This window comes from Diaphorina citri, unplaced genomic scaffold, assembly GCF_000475195.1.
Source record: "Diaphorina citri unplaced genomic scaffold, Diaci psyllid genome assembly version 1.1 scaffold302, whole genome shotgun sequence".
Classification (NCBI taxonomy): domain Eukaryota; kingdom Metazoa; phylum Arthropoda; class Insecta; order Hemiptera; family Psyllidae; genus Diaphorina; species Diaphorina citri.
The window spans coordinates 136,542-160,734 of record NW_007377737.1 but is presented as its reverse complement, the minus strand read 5'-3'; the positions used below and the strand labels follow the sequence as shown (position 1 = coordinate 160,734).

The 24,193-nt window shown below is 36.2% G+C and overlaps 1 non-coding gene across 1 annotated transcript; it reads left to right on the top strand.

Moving 5' to 3' along the window:
- The first annotated feature begins 11,325 nt into the window (after positions 1–11,325).
- LOC113466617 lies at positions 11,326–11,430 on the top strand. The gene has a single exon (XR_003390961.1). It is a non-coding gene; the product is annotated as a U6 spliceosomal RNA (small nuclear RNA).
- The last annotated feature ends 12,763 nt before the right edge of the window (positions 11,431–24,193 follow it).

The window sequence follows — 24,193 nt, the reverse complement described above, 5'->3', positions numbered from 1 at the left end:
CAACTGAATCATTAATATGGATAGAGTGCCGACTTGTCAAATTTATCAAATTTTTGGGGTTGAATTGATTTCTTGGAAATTTAGTTCGTCGCGATCAACTCGATTTCCCATTACAACAGAAATTTGAGACAATTCTTGAGTGTCATCGTCATCAGAATAAGTATTGGAATTGGTACATAATGCCGTATGATAGGTATCCATCATTACTAGGACCGGCACTGTGGTCAATCTGAGGTGTGTAGTCAAATATAACTCCGCGTTAACATCAGACATCAGTGGTAAACGTTTTATGACCAAACATCAATCAAATATTAATCCCCTGATATATTATTTATTTTACCTTTCGAATATTCCAAATTCTCTAGAAATAAGTTTAGTAGAATCTTACATATTCTTTAGAGTTCATTGCAATGGTCGTTAGTTCGTTGCATTATCGGTTAACGAGAGAATCATGTTAATGATACCTATGCTCTACAAGTCTCTGCCTATTAGGTACATCGCATCTCGTATCACTTAGATAATACTTATCAACACCCTAAACACCATAATACTGACAGCGAGGAAAACACTTCATCCCTCCTTTTTTTCCCGACTTTTTATATTAAATTAGGAGAATCTTTTTAACAATATCTTAGTTTCAAACTCCCGTTCGACTTTTACGTATTAACAGTTCTTTTTCTTTTTCTCGGTCCTTTTCTTCACCTCCTCTCTCGTAATTTAAAATTATAATTATCAAAGTGTGGCCACTTGAAAAATAATTTCATAAAATTATAAATTAAATTGTTACAAACAAGCTTTTATTACAAGATATTCCAGGATGAGGAAAATCTCCAAGTGGGAAAGGGATGGCACAAAACCATTGAGCTTTTATACATATACAGGAGGGTCCACCAAAAATTTGTAACCCCAAATAAGATATTAAAAAGAAAAAAAATCAGCATTAAACACAATTTTTTCATGCTATCAATATGTTCATGTTCATAGTTTTTGTTCCTTTTTAGTCCGTCCTTCCTTTATTATTACAATAGTAATAAAAAGGTATAAGGGACGGACTATATTGTATTCGCTTTGGTGTCTGTCACCGGTCGGTCGGTCTGTCTGTCTGTCCCCATAGAAGGACTTATCCAAACCTGGTCGACCTATATATCAAATTAAAGGTCTTTTTACCAGGAACACGAAAATGGTGTGCAAATTTTGTCCAGAGAACCATAAAGCCAAAAAACCAAAAAAACTGGTTTTTGGGGGATTAAATTTTGTCCAGAAAACCATAAAGCCAAAAAACCAAAAAAACTTGTTTTTGGGGGATTTTTTTCACATTTTCTCACATAAATGAGCCCTGATCTCGAAATTTGTCGCGACGACCTATGAACTCAAAGCGAGAAAGTTTTAGATAACACTTCAGTCGATCATTTAATACCGGTTTTAGCGTTACCTATGTTAAGCTACGCCGAGCAAGGTCAATAAATGGATGGGTGACTTAAACCTTATATTGAGAATAAAGGGAGAACAGGCTCTAGTCTTGATTTTAAATCATTACATGAAAGTAAAATCAAAAAATCAAATCAAGAATAATAATAAACTGAATATTAAACAAATTAGGTAGGTATACCATTACATGAAAGTAAAATCAAAAAATCAAATCAAGAATAATAATAAACTGAATATTAAACAAATTAGGTAGGTACATGTACTGATTTTCTTTAATCACGATTCACGATCGAATAAACTACGGGCTAAAAAATTCCCGGAGGGACGGACCCACAGCTTGTTGTTCCTATAATAGGCCCGTAGCGCGTAGAATACAGAAGTTATAGCATAGGTACTGTATAGGTAGGTGGTACAGTTATTTTTGGTCACCCTGTTCGTTAAATACTTCTTTATTTACTTTTTACTCTCAGGTGTATAGGTTCAATCTCAGGTATCGCGGACGGACCTCGGATGACCTTTTTACTTTCTGTTACTACAGTATAGCGGAGCTATACTAGTAATGAAAGTATTGCAATCGGTCCAAATTTTCAAAATCGGGAAATGGGTGGAAATATCCGTTTTGGGGTCCCCTGATTCCAAAAAAGTGATCGAAAACTTATAGTGTTGAGGATCAGTGCAGAGTCAGAGGTCTGACAAGTAGCCATCCAATTTATGTGCGATAAGGAGAAGAATACTTGTTATTCTAAAATCCCCGGCCGTTCAAAAGGCAATAAAATAGTCTGCTGTCTAATATTGATTATTATGGATGAAACATAAGTATATACTTACCATGTAATTTCTCTAACCGAATAATATACTTGTTATTCTAAAATCCCCGGCCGTTCAAAAGGCAATAAAATAGTCTGCTGTCTAATATTGATTATTATGGATGAAACATAAGTACTTACCATGTAATTTCTCTAACCGAATAATGTCGACAAATTACAATAAAATTACAAGTGTTGAGAGATAAATTACTATTCCTGGAATGGAAAAAAGCGAAAATTTATTAGACACTCATTTAATAATAAATTTAAAGAAAAAATCAAATAAAATGTGTGGAAAGTGTAATTTTTGTTTAATATGGAAATAAACAAAAGGTTGGAAAGGTTGAGTGCGGTGAAAGCAATCAATCATGATGAGTTTGTAAAAGGAAAGAGATGAGGAGGAATGATAAGGGAGATTTCCCCACGTCCTGCTAATATAACTCCGCGTTAACATCAGACATCAGTGGTAAACGTTTTATGACCAAACATCAATCAAATATTAATCCCCTGATATATTATTTATTTTACCTTTCGAATATTCCAAATTCTCTAGAAATAAGTTTAGTAGAATCTTACATATTCTTTAGAGTTCATTGCAATGGTCGTTAGTTCGTTGCATTATCGGTTAACGAGAGAATCATGTTAATGATACCTATGCTCTACAAGTCTCTGCCTATTAGGTACATCGCATCTCGTATCACTTAGATAATACTTATCAACACCCTAAACACCATAATACTGACAGCGAGGAAAACACTTCATCCCTCCTTTTTTTCCCGACTTTTTATATTAAATTAGGAGAATCTTTTTAACAATATCTTAGTTTCAAACTCCCGTTCGACTTTTACGTATTAACAGTTCTTTTTCTTTTTCTCGGTCCTTTTCTTCACCTCCTCTCTCGTAATTTAAAATTATAATTTTCATATAATTATCAAAGTGTGGCCACTTGAAAAATAATTTCATAAAATTATAAATTAAATTGTTACAAACAAGCTTTTATTACAAGATATTCCAGGATGAGGAAAATCTCCAAGTGGGAAAGGGATGGCACAAAACCATTGAGCTTTTATACATATACAGGAGGGTCCACCAAAAATTTGTAACCCCAAATAAGATATTAAAAAGAAAAAAAATCAGCATTAAACACAATTTTTTCATGCTATCAATTTGATCAAGTTGTGAAGGCATCGGGTTGTACCAGTTATCAAGAAATGAAAGCGAAGACATCAGATCGATCGGAATGGAGAGCTGCCAACCAATCTTAGGATTGAGGAGAAAGAAGAAGATCAATTTTTCAGGCCCGGGCCTCATGCGGCCACATCTAACACATAATTATAATATATAATATATCTTTATTAAAACCAAATGACAACCCAACCGCGATCATATCTTAGGGCTGATGAAAAACGCCGACTCCGTCTAAACACGGGAAAAGGCGAAGAAAAAGAAGAAAGAAAGAATTAAAAGAACATTGCTAAAAGTCGAAATTTAAAAATTAAATATGTACATAATACCTCATACCTATATCATGAAATAGATGTAGGTAACCCCAAATTAACGAGGTTCCATTCCCATACTTTTTCGATATCTCTTTCCGTTTACGAGATCTGATATCGGCAAAGCACCGTGGTCCATAACTGGACGGGTGACTGTCCGATTTTTACCAAATTCTTACAGTCGAATCGCGTCCTTGGACCATACCGGGATAGCATACCGAATTTTATCACCCTATGATAAACGGTTCTTGAGATATTTTGTGTACCACGTACCTACACGTATGTCATCTTGGTAACAAGAAAACAAGAATAATTTATTACTTTTATTACCTAAATACCTAGCGCTCAAACTTTCTTGACTTGGCGGGGCGGAGCGCTACCGCGCTCCTTAATTACTCTACAAATATACACAATCATGTATACCTACTAAGAAGCAATAAAATCGCTCGACAACCAAACAATTAATAGTTCACCCTAAACACTCTTGTAGTTAGTACCTCTACCTAGCTATTAGCTCGGTACTGATGAGTATAACTTTAAGTATTACCTATGTTAGGTTTAATTTTAATTTTATTATTTCTTCCCACTTATATTTTCCAATTATGTACAATATGCATGGAATAGAAAAAAAAGAAGTTGTAGGGTAGGTAACGCTTTCAGACAAGAATTCTGAGCAAATACCTAACTAGGTATTTTTTGCAAGTTGCAAGTACGAGTACGAGGGGCGTGTTGACAGTAAGTTTCAACTATTATTATTTGGGGGGGGGGGGGAGTTGGGACGGAAATCGGATGATTTGGGGTTTTCGGACGGAGCTTGTGTTCCTCCGGACAATCATCAGGCCTACAGAGCACAGAATGTCTTCTGGATTCTGGATGGATAGACAAATCTCCTGATTTTTTTTTTTTTGTTCTCCTGAAACATTACGGTCTAATTTTGTATGCATGAGTTTAAGATATTTATCAACACACACACCTAAGCGTCCCATTTATTTCCTGACAAAAAGTAGATATCTCTCGTATTTGTCTATCTAACAGGTTACACCTTGCTTCTATCAGACTGCAGCAATCTTCTTTTCCTAATTCAAACCCACTTTTAGGAATTGATGTGATTTTGACAAGATGATTGTAGAAGACTACTAGTGGTTGACCCGTCCTTTGTACGGGACCATCACACAAACACATAAACACACCACAACCATCACACATATCACACACACCACACCCATCACACACATTCCACACACACCACACCCATCACACACACCCCCACACCCATCACTTATTATTATTATTATTATTATTATTATTATTATTATTATTATTATTATTACCGTATATCTCAAAAGGTCCACAAACAATCTTAACCTAATTTTGCACCACTTTTATAACATAAAAAAACCTCCATATATTTAATGTTATATAATATATGTTACAGTAAAAGTTGATTCTCCAGTTAGAGTTGACTTTATAACGACTGATTTTAGTAAAAGTTGATTTTACAAATAAAATGAAGATTTTTATTCAACATTTCTTAGAAAAAGTTGACTGCAACTTGAAAAAGTAGGTATACCTATAGGTACTCAATATTAAAAAGTTAGAACTTTCAAGGGTGTACACAACACTTGGTAAAACAAATTAAAATGAATAGAGGAAATTGAAAACAGATCGCTTTTTTTTACAATATTATTTTATTCACTACCATACCGAAGATGCCGTAACTGGCGAAACCCGGTATGGTAGTGAATAAAATAATATTGTAAAACAAAAAAAAAAAGTGATCTGTTTTCATTTTCCCCTATTGATACCTATACTCTTCCCGATGCCAATTAGTATAAAATTTGATTAATTCTGAATTATTTGATCAAGTTCCCAACCCTTAGGCCAGCCATTCACTATCAGGTAGACTTTACAGGTACCGAGGTATACCTACACCTGATCAGGTGTACCTGATAGTGAGTGGCTGGCCTTACGTGTTTCTATCGAACTTTGAAAACTCCGAAAGTTTCCGATCCTTCTGTCGCAAGATACCTGTACTTCATAACAAAATTCTGGTAACAAAAGCATGAAAGTACGTGTCAAACATTTCTAAATTAAATCATTCTAGCTTATATCAACTGTTTAGAAATCAGGAGAACATCCTGTTTTAGTTTGTTTTAAAGACACAGGATAAAGGGGGAAGAAAGACAAAAAAAAAAATAAAAACATTTGCTACAAAGTGATGTATTAACTTTATACTCCATACTGTAGAAAAGTTTGTCAATATCACAACTTTGAGGCTTGTTTTAATGGATAAAGTTTAAATGTTTTTATAAAACTTGAACAGAAAAACACATGCTGCATTGTACGCGTACTCTTCAAAGTTTGAAACACATGTGAAGACTATGTGATGATGGATTTATTAAATTTTCAACTTATTAAAATATTACGCACAGTTTAGTCAGTAGGTAATTATCAGAAATGAAAATGACATACCTAAGGCCACCCACTCACGCTCAAATCATCTTACAGACCGCTGGCCCGGCCCGGTGTGGGTGGCTAGGATAATGCATTGTGCAGTCCCAACATCATGGCCTAGCTACCTATGAATAAGTCCAACATGTTTTTTTCTATTTGATAAGACTCATTGCAGAGGCTATAACGCTAGAATTCCCAGGAACTAAACTTCCGTGGTCGAGTGGGTATCACGCTAGACCGCTAGACTTGTACTCCGAAGAAGCTCCCAGGTTCGATGACGATGATGATGATGAGATTACTCGTAAGTAATCCCAAGTGCAAGTAAATATCTCTAAGAAACAGATACCTCTAGCTAGTTAACCAAGTTAACGTGTTACTTAATTGTAACATTTGCAACTGATTTATTACATTCATTACCAACTGAGGATTTTAGCACTCAACCTGTTAGGTGTAAGTAAACGACTTAGTACCTAGGTATTTTTCTTCTTATTGAGTCATAAACTGAACGCTCAAGTCCAAAAGCATGTACCCTCTGCTACATTGACGAGACAACAACTGGATGTCCAATAAATTTCACTATACTCGTTTAACTTTTATTATTGTCACTATAAAATTAATAATGGTTGTATTAAACCACAACAAGGGGTCAGCAATTAGTCAATTCCGGGAGAGAATAAGGATTCCAAAAATTCCTTTCGGTAACCATTTAGCTAAATAACTCATTTCACCAAAACTTTGAGTTTGGCCGACGCGACGTAGACAAGTACAAAAATAATAACATTAATAACAGTAGCATACATGTATTACATGTTCATGTACACCCAAACCACCACACACACCCACACCACCACACGCACACCACACCCATCACACACATCCCACCACACACACACACACACACAACACACCCACCACACAAATAACACCAACCACACACACACCACATACACACACAACACACCACACACACTTACACCACACCCATCACACACACCACACCCACACCCATCACACACACCCACACCACCACACCCATCACACACATTCCACCACACACACAAACACCCATCACACACACACATACGGTCGCGCTACGCGCTCCCTGACACGAAAGTAAAAATCCGGAGGCGCACGGCCAAGCAGTTTGTATACAGGGTGTCAGGGTGAACACGAAAAACGTAACGAAAATAGAAAGTAAAAAAAACATTCTATAACTTTTTTCGCTTAGTTTCCGAGATATCCGCCATTCTGTTTTTCTTGAAAATTTTCTTATCAAACTTACCTACAGAAAATGAGTTTCAGAACTGAAAGGACAGCAGGTGGCAAAAAGGGAGCGGCAAAGGCCACCGAGAGTAACAAAGGGCGTCAGGGGAGCGACAAAGAACGCCAGAGAGTTAAATAGGGGCACCAGGGCGTGGCAAAGGGCGCTAGAGGGGTGACAAAGAGCACTAGGGGTCCAAAAAACGGGCGGCGAGGGGGCGGTAAATTGCACCAGGAGTTGTCAAAGGGACCGGGGGTAAGAGGAAGAACCAGTTTTTAGGGGAAACTTTCTCACACTTAGTCTCAATGACAATGTAGGTAGATAACATTGACATTAAGTATATTTGGCTCTTTAGAGTTATCAAAATTACAGAGGATATATCAAATTATAAAGTTATCAAATTACATTCCCTATCATGTCACCCAGCGTTGTTACTCATTGCACTTGGAAGTCATATTACCACAAGCAATGTCCGGTATAGGTATGTAGATATTACCTAGGGTACAACTTGTGATCTAATAATGATTTCACAATGTGTGATAGTTCTAGAGGTAAATATAATATACCTGGGAACATGGTTTTCAAATCTCACTAGCGGAACTCAGGTTTGAAACTCGATAAAGTTTTTAACAAAGATATCTTGCACAACATAATGTTAAAAAACAGGTAGGTATAAGTATAAGGATTTCCTCCTGGTGAAGCCGAATCCACATGGTCCGCAACTCACCAACTATTAGTTTCTTACGATCAGATGGAACGACAAATCGCAATTGCACAGTTTTGCTCTTTACACGCAGTAGGTACAGCACTCTGTATAAAATACCGGGTGTCTACCAATTCGTGACCCACTCGCATTGCTCCGAATCTGTTGGAATTGAAAAAAAAAAACGTAATTCTTTGATTTTCACAAAGAATTTTTATTTTGTCAAGTTTGCGAATATAGTCCGCGAACTCGGTACCAACTTTGGAATTTCAAATAAAAACTCCCAATTTTTATTGCATATACATATTCAAATAATAATAATAAAATTAATATGTGTAGAAATATTAATTATTATTATTATATTATCAGGAACAAGTCAATGGAATAAATCAAATATCACCACACTTCACCGAACAAACTACCTCCCCACTTCATACATTGGCCTTTTTTACTTTCTATTTTTAATAATTCTGTGTCGTCCTAAAAAAAAAAAAAAAAAAAAAAAAAAAAATCAACAACAATAACTAACAACGTACAACGACAACTGGAACCAGATTTCAAAACTTGAAATAAATCCGTTTTTCCTTTCTGTAAAGAAGAAAAAAGGAACGAGCATCCATTTCCTATAATTGTTTAATGTTGCGAATAATTTGTTTCATTTACCTAATAGTCGATTAATACATTTCACCGGTCGAAATTCACACATTAGGTAGCAGACACATATACCTAAGTGAGGGCGTCCTATAAAAGTGGTGAGATCAGAAAATTAAGGCCAAGTCTGCATTCCCAGTTTTTCGTGTCTGCTGAAAATGCTGAATCTCAATTCTTTCAACCTTCTCTCAATTTCAACTTGGCTATGTTTTTCCTTAGGGGTTTCACGTTCAATTATTTATTTATTTGAGTAGGAAAAACATAGCCAAGTTGAAATTTGTGATCCTACCTTAAAGATTATTAGGTACCTACGTTATAAACTTCTGAAACCTAAAAAATTGATAACTTTTAAAAGTTCTTATCGCAGACTGCGAAACGCTCTAACCCACAAAAAGTTGAAAACTTCTGAAACCTAAAAAATTGATAACTTTTAAAAGTTCTTATCGCAGACTGCGAAACGCTCTAACCCACAAAAAGTTGATCATTTCATTTGTGAAAGTTCTTTTTGTGTGCTACCTAACACTGATATAAACCCCACAAAGTTGCTGGTTTGTAAATGTTTCTTTCACGCAATGTATTATCTTGGAGTGATATTTCTTCTTGCAGTGCTCATCAGTTCCGGATGTCAATACCTAACAAGCATGGCGATTTTCACTTTGTTTGGATCCGGAATAGTTTTGCTGATGTTTTCCTATTCGTCAACATCCGGGGTACCGTTTTCCATCTACAATAGAATTTTGATATAACGTTATCCAAGGGAAATCCTGAAATTTACGCTATGACGAGGTTTATGCTGTAAGGAGATTACGTTATAAAGAGGATCCTACCTATATTCTAATTAAACTCGCACTGCGTGCTCGGGAGGGGGGCGGACGCCTGAAAACATACAAAAACAAAACGGATATTTCCAACCATTTCCCGATTTTGAAAATTTGGACCGATTGCAATACTTTCATTACTAAAAGTAATATAGGACCTCTCTGACTTAAGGTAGGAAACCTATGTAACCTGGGTCGAGTGAGACTATCATTTTCATAGGTTTGGATATTCAGGCGGCATCTCCATAGATTTGGATCGACTCCAAAATAGAAGTCGAGCAAATTATACGCTTCTAATGTACGGCAGGCCTAAGTTTGCAAATATTTACCTATTAACTTTTACAGGACATAAAAATCTCATCTTGGTTTTGATCCGTGGTTGATTCTTTTATCTTTTGTTTTCGAAGAGTACGAAAAAAATTTCGATTTCACGAGTGCTTGATGCAATTTTCACATGATTTTCAAAACACTGTCAGTAATACTATTTTAATAGTGTATTAATATTTTACAATTTATATCGCAGGTAATAGGTCTGAATTTTATAATCAACGAGTGAATTCTTTAATTTTTAATATTTTACTTGTGGAATAATTTTCCAGAAATGACGCTTTGGGGCAAAATGGTTTTGTAATGATCTGGGGCAGAATGGTAGATGGGAGAATAGTGCCCAGGGTTCCATTCTGCCCCAAGGTCTTTTGCATGTATATGGTATAGGACCATTTTGCCCCAACCTTGGGGCAAAACGGTCTTTTTGGGTACCCTCATAAAAATATATATTTTTTTTTCCAGTTATATAGAACGTGTTTTGGCACTAAAAACTGACCATCGAAAATTTGACCCGATTACATTACTTTCCTTCCTATAGGATAAGGAAAGTAAATAGAAAGTAAAAATGGGCTATTCCCCAAAATACGATACCTAAGGTTTTATTTTTATACGGCCTTTTTCAAAGGCTTCTTAAAGGTCGAAAGCCCACAAAAAAGTTTTCTTACAAAGTGGTTTTGAGTTTAGGAGCCAAGCGCCCATCATATGGCGTTGGAATTATTCGTGCATCTTTTCACGTAAATTTTAGCCCAATTTCGATTTTCCGGACGGCCGTAGCCGCCAAACGCCCCCGGTCCGAGGTGTAAGAAATGGGTTTTCTATTTGTTCTTAACTTTGCGCACAACATGCAATGGTCAAAAATTTTGTACCTTCCCATGTGAGTTTTCAGTCCTCAGCTCCCGGTCTATCTGTAGATTCTCAAACCAAGACGAGAAAGAAGTCCAAGCTTCAAGCCCGCATGTTAGAAGAACGCAGGGAAACTGCCTCTCCCCCCGCACTAGTCGGTATTAACAACGTGTTTGTCTCGAACAAGACTTCTTAGGTAAACAATGTAAACATAGTCACATTGGCGGCGAAAGTTCGAGCAGGTTGCTGGTTAGTTCATCGTACACGGTAGACGCAAGTGACAAAAATATCGATCTCCTCATTCACTGACTCATCAGAATTATGAAGCACTTCCCGATGTCGATGTCATAGAAATTATATATACTTTTATAGGCCGACATTTACATACATACGTACATGCATAGACATTTTTGAATCAGTGATATAACTTCAGGATTACCTCGTATGATAGAATGGAGATTTTCAGCCTCATATTATTGTAGGTGCTTCTAGTTTGTGGTCAAAAAGATAGATAAAGTACGATAGATAGGCAATTAATGAATGCTTCGGCAGTACATATACTAAAATTAGAACGATACAGAGAAGATTAGCATGGCCCCTGCGCAAGGATGACACGCAAAATCGTGAAGCATTCCTTATTTTTATTTGTTCGGTTGATGGTGCGTTGCATCTTGAGTTCACATCCTTCCTGAAAAGAATAGCCTCAACACTAAGTGCAAAATGGAACAAGTGCGTCAGCCTTTTATCAGGGTGGATAAAAACCAAGGTTCAAATAGCGATAATACGGGCAGTGTCCCTGAGGCTGCGAGGGAGCCGCTACAAGGCCAGAAGTTTAAACTTGGAAGATGGAGCAGGGGTTCCCTAATGTAATGTTGTTTTATGGAGATATTTCTTTTTTATGCACAAATGGTTTATTAATAAAGTCTACTTATGTTACTTAAAAAAAATAATAATAATAATAATAATAATGAATGTCAAGATACCCAGATAACAATAAACCTTTGATAGATATATATTATCTATCTAATTAGTAAATTGAAATGTGGGTACCTACCTACCTACTATTACGAGTGTACCCCTTCACACTCTTCACGTTTACCACACTATAACAAACAAACACAACCTAAACCTAAATACTCGTATACCTACCTACTCATATAAAAGTACTGTATTTTACTGTAGGTAGCAACTGAACAATCATAAAGAAATTAGTGCTCTACAAACTAGAACTGCTATGGTCTTATCGTCCCGAAATCGAGGAGAGAAGGAAGACAGGATAGGAGAAAGCCAGCCGTTTCCGAGAACGAACATTATCCCATCAGGATAAAATCCGCCCCGGGCGGGAATCGAACCCGCGGCCTAGCGCTTACAAGGCAGACGCACTACCAACTAAGCTAACTAGGCTGGCCTGCTTGGTCTTTAAAAGCAGAGAGAAACCTTTGAAGAACTGCCAGCTAGCTAGGCTGATTAGGGTTAGCTATTCTCCTCCCTGTTTATGCATCTAGACACTATTCTACTCTCTGTTTAACGTCCCTTTCCCCTAACCAGTCTCGAGCAGTAAAGAGTACCGACTCTCAACCCCAGAGGTATTGCATTCAATCCCGACGGCAATTTTCGAACCAAATGTCGGCAATTTTCGAACCAAATGTCCCAAAGCTTTTTTACTTTCCTTATCCTATAGGAAGGAAAGTGATGTAATCGGGTCAAATTTTCGATGGTCAGTTTTTAGTGCCAAAACACGTTTTGAGGTCCCTAGAGCCTAAATCCAAAGTTTCAGCCATTGGTCCCTGTGTGTGTGTGTGTGTGTGTGTGTGTGTGTGTGTGTGTGTGTGTGTGTGTGTCTGTCTGTAAACAAAATATCTCGAGAACGGTATGAGCTAGAGACTTGAAATTCAGTATGTATTTTTTTTTTTAAATTTAAACAGGACTTGAATATTGTTCCATAAAATGTAATGTTATTACCAATCAAATATATAAGACCTTGTTTAGACCGCGAGAGTAAAGGGACTTTTCAGTCCTATGCTGGTAGTATAAACAAGGTATATTCTATTCTAGTCTTCTATTCTAGGTAGGTAATAATAATTTTCCCCTTCTATTTGCCTATTTTTTTATTTATTTTTTTTATTTTTTTTTCTGAATTAAATTTTAAATATAACTACAAGAAAAAGAAGAAAAATGTTAACTGATTGATTTTATGCTGTGTTGTTTGGCAACTCTGTAATTCAGAGGAGTTCGTTAAATACATTTAAATTATTTCTCTTTAGGCATCTAATATACAACCTAGTGTGTGGACCTAGGTGTTGTAAAACGTGTTTTGGCACTAAAAACTGACCATCGAAAATTTGACCCGATTACATTACTTTCCTTCCTATAGGATAATGAAAGTAAAAAGAGAGAAATATTTGTTGTGTGAGTATACCTTCATACTGTCAGCTGAAGCCGGAGTTTTGACCCGAGATGAGATATAAATATAACGAACCTGGTTCTAGCCAATTCCTCTATCAAGATTTTGTGTTACAATGTTACATGATTCCTCATGTTTCACGTTAAACTAAGTGAAGCAAAAGCTACTTTTTCCACTCTGACTAAACAGTAAAAATAATATTTGCAAGGAATTTAAATTCCTAACATTAAAATGTTTAATACCTACGTGTCTGTAGCATAAACCAACTGTTACATTTAATAGCACTCTTCAGTCTTCGTCCTCCCATGTTCGTTTCAAATCAAGGAGGTATCATATGTAGATAATTTCTTGTAATTATGTATTCGACAGAGGTTTTTATCATCGAAGTGAAGAGAATTCATATTTATGATAGTTTACATTTCTTCTTTCCTGCAACCCTTTTTTACAGGTTTCATTCTCAAACCATTTTTTTAAACGTCACTTGAACTTTTCCGAGAGGGAAATGAAAAATATGTAATTTTGAAAATCAAATACCTACCTTATGGTCTTTTTATGCTAAGGGGATCTGGGAACGGGTGCTACCTAATTTGTTTATAATTTTTGATACATTTCCTGTCTTTGCCGTTCAAAGATATTATTAAAAATATACGAGTAATTAGGGAACACGGGGCAAAATGGCACCTCTAGTGCTTATGAGGTCCTAACTAAAAAAATAAAACTCACACAGATATGTAATTTTGTAACAAAATAAAGCATAATTTTAGCTACAAATTAGATTAGACAAGAACGATATATACAGGGTGGTTCGTGATTTGCGAACCAGGCTTATATCTCAGAAACGGCTGGGAATTAAGGAATGAAATAAACGGCATCATGTAGATGAAATTTTGATGATTAAAATGGCATTTTTTAAATTTGCAACTTTTTTTGCAAAACGGCCCATTTTTTGCCAAATATAGGTCACTTTATGGGAACCCCCAATTTTTATTTAATTTTTGGAATCAGCATAAAATTTTAATTGAAAAAATGTATTCACTCAAAAAAATTTGCTCTACAAAAATTTGCATTCAAAACACGTTTTAAGGTCCCTAGAGCCTAAATCCAAAGTTTCAGCCATTGGTCCGTGTGTCTGTCTGTCTGTAAATCTCGAGAACGGTAAGAGCTAGAGACTTGAAATTTGGTATGTAGATATCAAATGTGACAAGGATGCGACATGAAACTTTTGGTTAAGACCGGTGCAACGGTTGGTGGCATTTTACCGCTTTTTGGTGGTTTTCGGTGTAATTTAACAATATCTCGGGAACGGTATGAGCTAGAGACTTGAAATTTGGTATGTCAAATGTGACAAGGATGCAACACAAACGTTTGGTTAAGATAGGTGCTGCGGTTGGCGGTATTTTTACCGCTTTTGAGCCGGATTATTTTTATATTTTTTATCTTCTTGTTTTATCTCCATTCCTCGTTTTCTATCTGTTTAAGTTTCACTTGAGACTTTTTTTTCAAGTCGGAAGGAGGTGAGTTTAGCTGGCCCGGCCATATTGGAAATTCGATGTTATAACGTTTGTGCCGTATTCGGCAATTGAGCAACAGTAGTTACTATAAATAGCTCAGTCCGCGGACTGGATTTATGAAAAAGCTCAATTGCCGAAATCGGCCATTGAGCCTATTGTAAAAGTTAGGGTAAAATAACACTCAAATAAGCATCATTCAATAGGATAAGGAAAGTCGTGTGATGTTCACACCAGATTTTTTGTGAATCGTTAATAAATAAGTACCGATGTGAAATAGTCAATACTCACGATGTAATTTTTCATGTCGAATCGAATGATCCTATAGTATCACTATGTGACTTACAGTTAAGAAGTTCGATACTCCCCTTTGTCAACATTTTTTTTTTTTTTAGTTCCGCAAATGTAATAGAAAGTCGTATAATGTTCACACCAGATTTTTTTTCTTTTCAGGTATATTTGTAACAAAAGAAAGTAAAAATAACCAATAATTTATTGACACTGCTGACAAAAAGGGATTACTCGGTCCTATGTTGGCAGTCTAAATAAAGTACCTACATATACAAGTTATAATTATTATTAATAAACAAGAGGTTCAAGTATAGGTCAGTATCTAATAAATGTACCTACTATGTATCTATGATGAGTATTCGCCGCTCCATCATGACAAATTTACCCAACATCCGCTCGTCCTGAACCGTAGTCAACCATAGTGAGGACTCTGGGAAAGATATCTATGTACCATCCGCTCGTCCTGAACCGTAGTCATCCATAGTGAGGACTTCTGCTTGTTCTTTTCAAGCAGAGAGAACCCTTTGAAACTATCAGCTATATCTAGGCTGGTTAGGGTTAGCCACCAAACAAAGGTTTAGGTATTTATGTATTTGGTGTGCGAGACGGTAATAATCCAAGCAGGCATTCATACATATTTTCAACCCGTACTAATATCATTTTATGGAGATATCTCTATGTATTTGGTGTGCGAGACGGTAATAATCCAAGCAGGCATTCATACATATTTTCAACCCGTACTAATATCATTTTATGGAGATATCTACTTGGGCTTGTAACATGTCTTTTATATAGGCTCCGATTAAAGTAATTTTACTACTTTACTAGCACTTTGTTCAAATACTACATACATATTTTTATCTATTAGCCGCTGAAAAATAACTTACAAAATGTTATGTTTCCTGGACTTAGCATATAGTGCACAGAGTTGTACAGCTCCTCTTCGATATGAACGCAAATATGACGGAAGTTTAACTTTGAATGCCGCTAGTAAACCAAAGGAAAAAGCCAAAATCACACAGCACAACGTTTGTTTCCAATTTTACGTCATAATTGGTGTAGATGTCAGAAATACTTCTTGAAACGTATTAGTGGAGATGACTTGAATTTTGATACTTATGACAACTTCAAAACAACTTTTGATACGAATAGGTACCTATGTAACTATGTACTTATTCGTGAAGATGTCAGAAACACTTTTTTTTTGAAATGTAGGTATTGGTGCAGGAGATGTCACAAGCTCTTTTTAGAATAATGTACCTAATATTGGTGGAGATGTCAGAAACACTTTTCAAAATGTATTGGTCTAGATGTCACAAGCTTATTTTGTATATCTGTGTCAAAAGCTTAAAAATAATAATAATAATAAATAATAATAATAATAATAATAATAATAATAATAATAATAATAATAATAATAATAATAATAATAATAATAGTTAAATAAACTGCCCTGTATTCTCACTGCCCGGATTATATTTTAAACCCCCTGATCATTTTATAACAAAAGTTGATATTGAAAATATTCGCATCTGAAATACCCTATCTGTTGTCACCTAAGTAAATAATTATTATCAGTATACAAATATTGCTGGAGAACTACTTTAGAGATGAGAAATATAGAAGAATAGTGCCCAATCCTTATAATACGCGAAATACTTTGTAAAATCAAGACCTATAACACTCTGTATGGAGAAAGATGTTTAGCCTATATAATTCCAACTTTGCTTGAAAAATACTGTACAGAATTTATAGAAGAACATAACATGAGAATAATCAAAATAAAAATTAAAGAAATTTTGATTGAGGAAAACAAGAAGTTAATCCGATGAATACCTTTGAATTATCACTTTGAAGCCGAGTACATTCTGAAGAAGTAAACAGCCGCACCCCCTAGAAGTTTCTGCAAGCTTAGGGGATGGTCAAACTTTTGTACTTATCATTGTTTATAAATACATTGCTTATTCAATTCAATTCTTCTTCTTCTTCTTCTTCTTCGCCTTTTCCCGTGTATAGACGGGGTCAGCGTTTTTCGTCAGCCCTCAATCAGCCCTAGGGTGATCGCTTTTGGGCTGACATTTACAAGTGGTTGGCCTTCGCACTCAACCTTTGCTAATTCTTTAGCAAGGAAAATTTCAGGCTGGTATGCTCCCCGTTAAAAGTCGCTCAGCCAGACTATACATAATCTTGCAATAATTGAATTTAAATTTGATAAAATGTGAAGGTATTCATTTAGAGGAAGAATAAAAGAGGCGATTATATATTACGAGTGTAATAACAATAGGACAATAAGCAATGTAATATTCACACCCATTGTTTGGAGGAGCTTAAAAATAAAATCGCCCCTTAAGAAACAACACCGCCTAAAAAAACATGTTGAAAGCCTTTTAGGGAGAGACTTTTTTTCTGGATCTGGAAGTTGGTGGTTCGAGTCCAAGTCAAGTCAAGTCAAGTCATTTAGTCATAATTGGGGAACGATAGTTGTGACAAGCATTTGAGTACCAGTATGCTTAACACAATTAAAAAATTAATTTTATTATTATCATCATTTTATTAAAAAATTTGGATCGATTGCAATACTTTCTCATTACCTTGTATAGGTTCCCTATACGTAAGGGTAATAGAAAGTAAAAATATTTAAACTATAGGTAGGTATATTATATTGTACATCTAATGGTCCAAATTTCCAAATAAAAGCTCCCAGGTTCGATGACGATGATGATGATGAGATTACTCGTAAGTAATCCCAAGTGCAAGTAAATATCTCTAAGAAACAGATACCTAGCTAGCTGTGGAAAAGTTATCTAGTTATACAAATGTTAGTTATACAAAAGCTGCTAGCAACTCACAACTCCCAACTCAAAGTTTTTGTTTAACGCCCTCCTTTCATAGCAAAAACACTCCACCCATTTTCATATACGCCAAGCAGACTTCGTTTTGTACTCGTGTTATGTGTATGTTTTGGGAAACATACAAAAAAACAGTATGTAATATAAACTTTATAGGTTTGACGCTATCACATAAATCCTGTTATACAGATTTACGAAAAAGATAAATGTTAATTTTGAAAATGGGTAAAAGATATATATTTTGAATGCTACAAAAAGAGTGTTAATTTTATATTTGTATGCACCCCTCCCCCGAATGTTATGTTAACATGTTGCAAGGGGATTTTGTAGTAAGTAGCCTTCTCTTCCCTCATGTTTCTCAAGGCCCCAGGGATTTTGATAAGATAATCTACCAAGGGATTAGTTACATAGAGTGTAATGATATTAACATGTTAAGTAGATGTAGGTGCTACACCTAATACCTTGAGCGGTAAGTTACCCGGCTAAACTTATTAGTATGCAAATAAATAAATAATTCATGTGTAGAGTATTCGTACGACATAAGACCACATAATACATAATGTTCTGTGGTGATGTAAGAGCCAGTGAGCTTGATTAATAAAGATTCAGACTTGATAATGGTGCTATTGTTAAAAGACACCTTGACCAGATTATGCGGTATGACTCGATTCATAGCAGATCTGATTTATTATTCGATGATCTGTGATCTGTGTCGCGAAGTTGTATCACAAATGTCTCCGCATTCGCAGGTGTCGTCATCTGTATTTTTCGTTCGTAGTTCTTTTGTTCTTCGTTCGTTCATTGACAGTTGAAGATAGCTGATGTTGACAGTTCTCGTAGGTACCTACCTACATTAATAAAATGAATCCCCTAAAAATTTGATCATGTTCTTTTCGCAGGCTATCTAACACTAACGCTGTAATCCCCAAAAAGCTCATTATTTGTGAAAGATCTTTTAGCAGGCTACTTAATAAAACCCCTAGATAGCTTATCATTTGGATAAGGGTAAAAAGAACAATACCTACTTGTTTTGATGAAGAGTGAAATCAGACGAATCGGGCAGTAGGTACGCTTTTTTAATCCTGAGACGAATAAGGGATGGACCCTTTTTGAAGGAAAATTCATTAGACGAGTCTTGCCTTTTCAAAGACGAATATTCCACCGGAAATTGAGACGAATCGTGGCTTTGCTTGACATACTTACCTAGAACTCACCGGTCGGTGTATACTAATTCCGCAAAATGTCTCAGGTAGTAAAATCCCACGTCCGAATTCCGCAAAACAACTCTTGGGTACCTACCTATACATCCAAAATCCCCAAAAAATAAATAATAATAATAATAAAAAAAAATGTACCTACCTATTACCTGGAGTAGGAATATCATTTGATTAGTACCTACATTTTCCTTCAGGCCTTCGTAGAAGCTTAACCCATCCTTTATAGGGCTGTCTAGCTCCTACACCTAAAAGCCTCAGATTGGCCTTTTTGTGTATACATCAGGCCTGCCTTAATAATACGGTTAGGTTGCATATAAAAAGAACTTTCACAAATGAGCAACTTTCTGGGTATAATACTTATTATTTGTTAGTATAATAGGTAGGTAATTATTATTATTATTGTGTGGGTAGGTATTGTAAGTAGCTTTACATTCCCAAGTCCCAACTTAACTATTAGCAAAATATACGTTTGAATTTATTAGCCTACAATTAAGTACAACTAATTTTTGCCCATTTATTATTTGCATGTACATTGTACAAGGGTAGGTTAGCTTACAGCTTAAGGGTTAACAAGATTACCTACAAGTTTTCATCGCTGAGACTGATTTATGTAGGTACATTTCTAAGTAGGATTTATTGAGAAGATAAGCTGAAAACCTTATTTCAGTAGTCTTACGCTATTAACACCTGGGACCGAGGAGGAAAAGCTTAGCTTCAACCCTCAACACGTATTATGCCGGATTATTTTTATATTTTTTATCTTCTTGTTTTATCTCCATTCCTCGTTTTCTATCTGTTTAAGTTTCACTTGAGACTTTTTTTTTTTTCAAGTCGGAAGGAGGTGAGTTTAGCTGGCCCGGCCATATTGGAAATTCGATGTTATAACGTTTGTGCCGTATTCGGCAATTGAGCAACTATAAATAGCTCAGTCCGCGGACTGGATTTATGAAAAAGCTCAATTGCCGAAATCGGCCATTGAGCATCATGAGGAAAAAAAAAGAATTAACTGCTCACTCCGCGGAGAAATGCCAGACCGCGGATTGTGTGTTTTGAAAAATGCTCTAATGATATCGTCGCACAGTGGGGCAGATTTAGATTTTAAGCGGCCAAAAGTCTTTTTTTCATCGAAATGAGTTCCTTGGATGCTAAATATGTTGTTCATGGTGAAAATTTATAATAGCGGGTACCCAAGCGGTACGCGGGCGAAAAAGGTTGAGAGCCGCTGCCTTAGAGTAGAAACTCGTCCCTGACACTTTTCTTGTCCTCTAGACCTCTAAACATGAGATGTTTGACAGGACATGTTGGAAAAGAACCTCTATTTGCTCTTTAAAAGGTCAAGATTCAAGCATGTCATACATCTCATGCCTAGATGCCGAGTGTTGGTGGGAGTACCTACTCTAAATCAGTACTGGAACCCAGACCTAGGAAATAAATAAAGAAATAATGGTTTAGTTCTTTAGTTGTGTAATTATGTCACAAATCATCCATCCATCATCATCATTATACCTACCAAAGTCAAATTGTTTTGCATTTGGCTGGATTCGAACCCCCGCCTTCTGTTTCGAAGTCCAATGCATTATAACTACCTACTATTCTACTGAGACGGGGTAACCTAGAAAATTTCGGGAACTTGGAGGTGCGCCTATTTTTTCGACTCTGGACCAGCCGCGCGCACCTAATTTTTTGCCTGCTTAAAGTGGACAAAATTTCCTATCCAACCATATAAAAAAAACGCGGTACCTACTCCTAAGTACTTTTTTTAACGGTCCAAAACTTACCGAAAAAAGTACATATTATACGCCAATAAGTATGTTATGATAAGATCAATAAGAAAAATTATTTTAATTTTAAAACTTATATGAAAAATTCAGTACTTACTAGTAGGTGTGGAATCTATTTTGTTTGGAAAGATTACGACTATCGGTCATATAAATATTTCCAATTGAATTATGACGTGTAAACATGGTGAATTTGACAAAACGAACAATAGAAACTTTACGATGTTTTTTGAGAGGGTTCTACTTATCCAAACTAACTAATATTGTAGGTATATGTATGTTTTGGAATGTTTATTACATAAATATGGGTTCGTTGTCAGAAAATGAAAACCTTCATTTTTCGATTTTTGGCCGCTTAAATTCTGAATCTGCCCCACTGTGCGTCGCTCTAATGAGCAAACCACGTCAGTCCATTTCCTCTCTTAAAAAAAACAACAGTTAAAGGTTGAAATTTTTAGATTTACCAGGTTTGTACGGAATGGAAGCATGGACTTTGAAGAAGGCATACGTGAAGAAGATCCAAGCATTTGAGATGTGGTGCTACAGGAGAATACTCAATATATCATGGGTTGACAAAGTTACCAATCAAGAAATCTTGAGAAGAATGTGCAAAGAAACAGAGCTAGTCAATATCATTAAAGCAAGAAAGTTGCAATATTTTGGTCACCTAGTCAGAGGAGAAAAGTACAAAGTACGGAGTGCTACATCGTATATTGGAAGGAAAAATCTGTGGGAAGAGAAGCAGAGGAAGGCGCAGGACTAGTTGTGGTTGCAAAATCTGAGGGAGTGGTACCAGTACAACACCGAGGAACTTTTCAAAGCTGCTAAGAACCGCCATCACATAGCCATGTTGATTTCCAACCTTCGATAGAAGAGGAACATTAAGAAGAAGAAGGTTTGCTATTACGATATGTAGGCAGACCTACTTATTATCGTATTGAACAATAAGTTCTGAGAGGGAGTTATTCTACTCCAAACTGATTAAATAGGAGAATAATCAGTTGACCCCTCATCATCGTCACTAAGTGAGGAAGGGGGTTGGAGGGAAAAGTGAATATGGCCGTGGCAGTGAAAGGAAAGGAGGTGTCGGACGGATAGTGGGGTACGGCATTGGCAAATGGAAGATCGAACTTTGTAATAAATGGGTGGTTGTGAGTAAGGGGTGTATACCCTATTCTCATTCGGGTTAGGATCACTTCTATTTTGATTCTTCTGGTTGTGGTTATGTACCGGGTTGAGATGAGCTCGGACTAGGTGAGACAGGATATTGTTTCTACAGTTTGGAATGGTAGTGGTAACTGAAAAACAAGGCAAGTTTACCAACCTTGCCTTCCCCAACCCGGTACATAACCACAACCTATATCTTGATTGCTGTTGTTCCATTGTTTGATGCAAGGTGGAATCGATTTCAGTTTGAGTGGAGCACATAGTTTCACTGATTTTGCCATTCAGACTTCAATATTAAAGCAATGAATGGCTTTAGGCCTCCAGGGGTGCGTAGTTTCATCATTTGTTCACTAGGAAAAGCCCAAAACATTCTGACAATACCTATAATCCTTGCTTGAAAGTTACATCCCAGTCAGCACTTCAAAAACAACCCCCTGGGTGTTAACTTTGGGGTTAACTGTTTTTTTTTTTTTTTTTTTTTTTTTTTTTTTTTCAAATATTTTTACACTAGAGTTAACATTTTATTTTATGGGAAGTAGAAAATGAAATTTCTCCACTCCTTTGTTCCCTTGATTGCGTTTCTTGTTAAAAGGATATTAAAATGTAAAGCGTTGCAGTGAGTAAAGGAATGCGAGAGAGAAAATAAATAAAAAGAAAAACGCATGGATAAAATAATAATAATAATAGGCTGTACTAATAACAATAAAATCTGTCATCTTGCTGGGGGACTTTAAACAGGGAGGATACCAGCCTGAAATTTCCCTTGCTTTAGAAATAGCAAATTTTGAGTGCAAAGGGCATCCACTCGCAATTTTTTCTTAAGCCAAAAGCAAATGCCAGCCCAATAATCCAGCCCAAAACAATCTCAATTCCTCGGGGTTTTTTTTTTTTTTTTTTTTTTTTTTTTAATTTTTAGAAAAGGTTGTACAGGGTGCGGCGCGGTTATTTACTTTTTTGAAACTTCGATTTATAAAAGGTTGTCATTCTTAACTGATGATTGTTTCTGAATAATTATCAAGAAATGTTGGAAATTTGATTTTATGAAGGTTTGAACAGTCCACCATTCAAATGACGATCGCTATTGACGATACACTCTGGAAGCGACTTCTGAAATTTCGCTCTACTTTTCCATCAACATTTACAATAGGTATACGACCTATTCCACGGCGAATGTTGTGCTTTAACTCTTCCATTGTTCTTTTACGATCATTGCCAACTTTGGATTTGAGAAAACCTAGCGGGTTTATTAACATTTGCCGTGGAATAGGTCGTATTATACCTGTTGCAATGTTGGAAAAGTAGAGCGAAATTTCAGAAATCACTTCCAGAGTGTATCGTCAATAGCGGTCGTCATTTGAATGGTGGACTGTTCAAACCTTCATAAAATCAAATTTCCCACATGTCTTGATAATTACTCAGCAACAATCATCAGTTAAGAATAACAGCCTTTTTTTAATCAATGTTTCAAAAAGGTAAATAACCGCGCCGCACCCTGTATATCTTGGAACTGCTTCCGCATTACTTCAAGGCACATTCTTTTACTTCCATTCCCAACCAAGAACGGGAAAGTTCGGTCAGAATATTTCCGCCCTGGCCGGGATTCGAACTCAGGTTGAGAGTCAGAGCTCTTGACCACACGCCCATAGAGATGGGCTACCTAGGGCTGATTGAGAGGCTGACGAAAAACACCGACACCATCTGAACACGGGAAAAGACGACGACGAAGAAGATTTATACTGCTCAAATATAGGACCTAAGGTAGGTACTACGTGAAGGAGGAGCACACAAATTATGAAGTGAATAAAAGGCGGGGTACAAAATTGATTTCTAATCTTTTTTGGGGTGGGATGGAGTTTTGTTTATTTTTTGAGGGCACATGATTTATTTTGGGAGGAACGACTTGGCGGGGTCTTTTCTTATGCCACGAATTTGTATTTTTTGGGGGATCTCATAACTTTTTGCAGAAACTTAGCATAATATGACGTATGAGCGTAGCGCAATAAATTACAAAGGCAATAGGCATACTGGTCCGCACGATGCACGCATCGTGTAATCCTGCCGCGACATCAGTTGCCTTATCATGATCCAACCAGATATGATTGGATCAGCTGATTGGCAACTGTTGTCGAAGCGGGATAATTTTAATGTTTGTTTTGGTTTTTATATTTTTTAGAATTTAAGTTTTGGAGTTT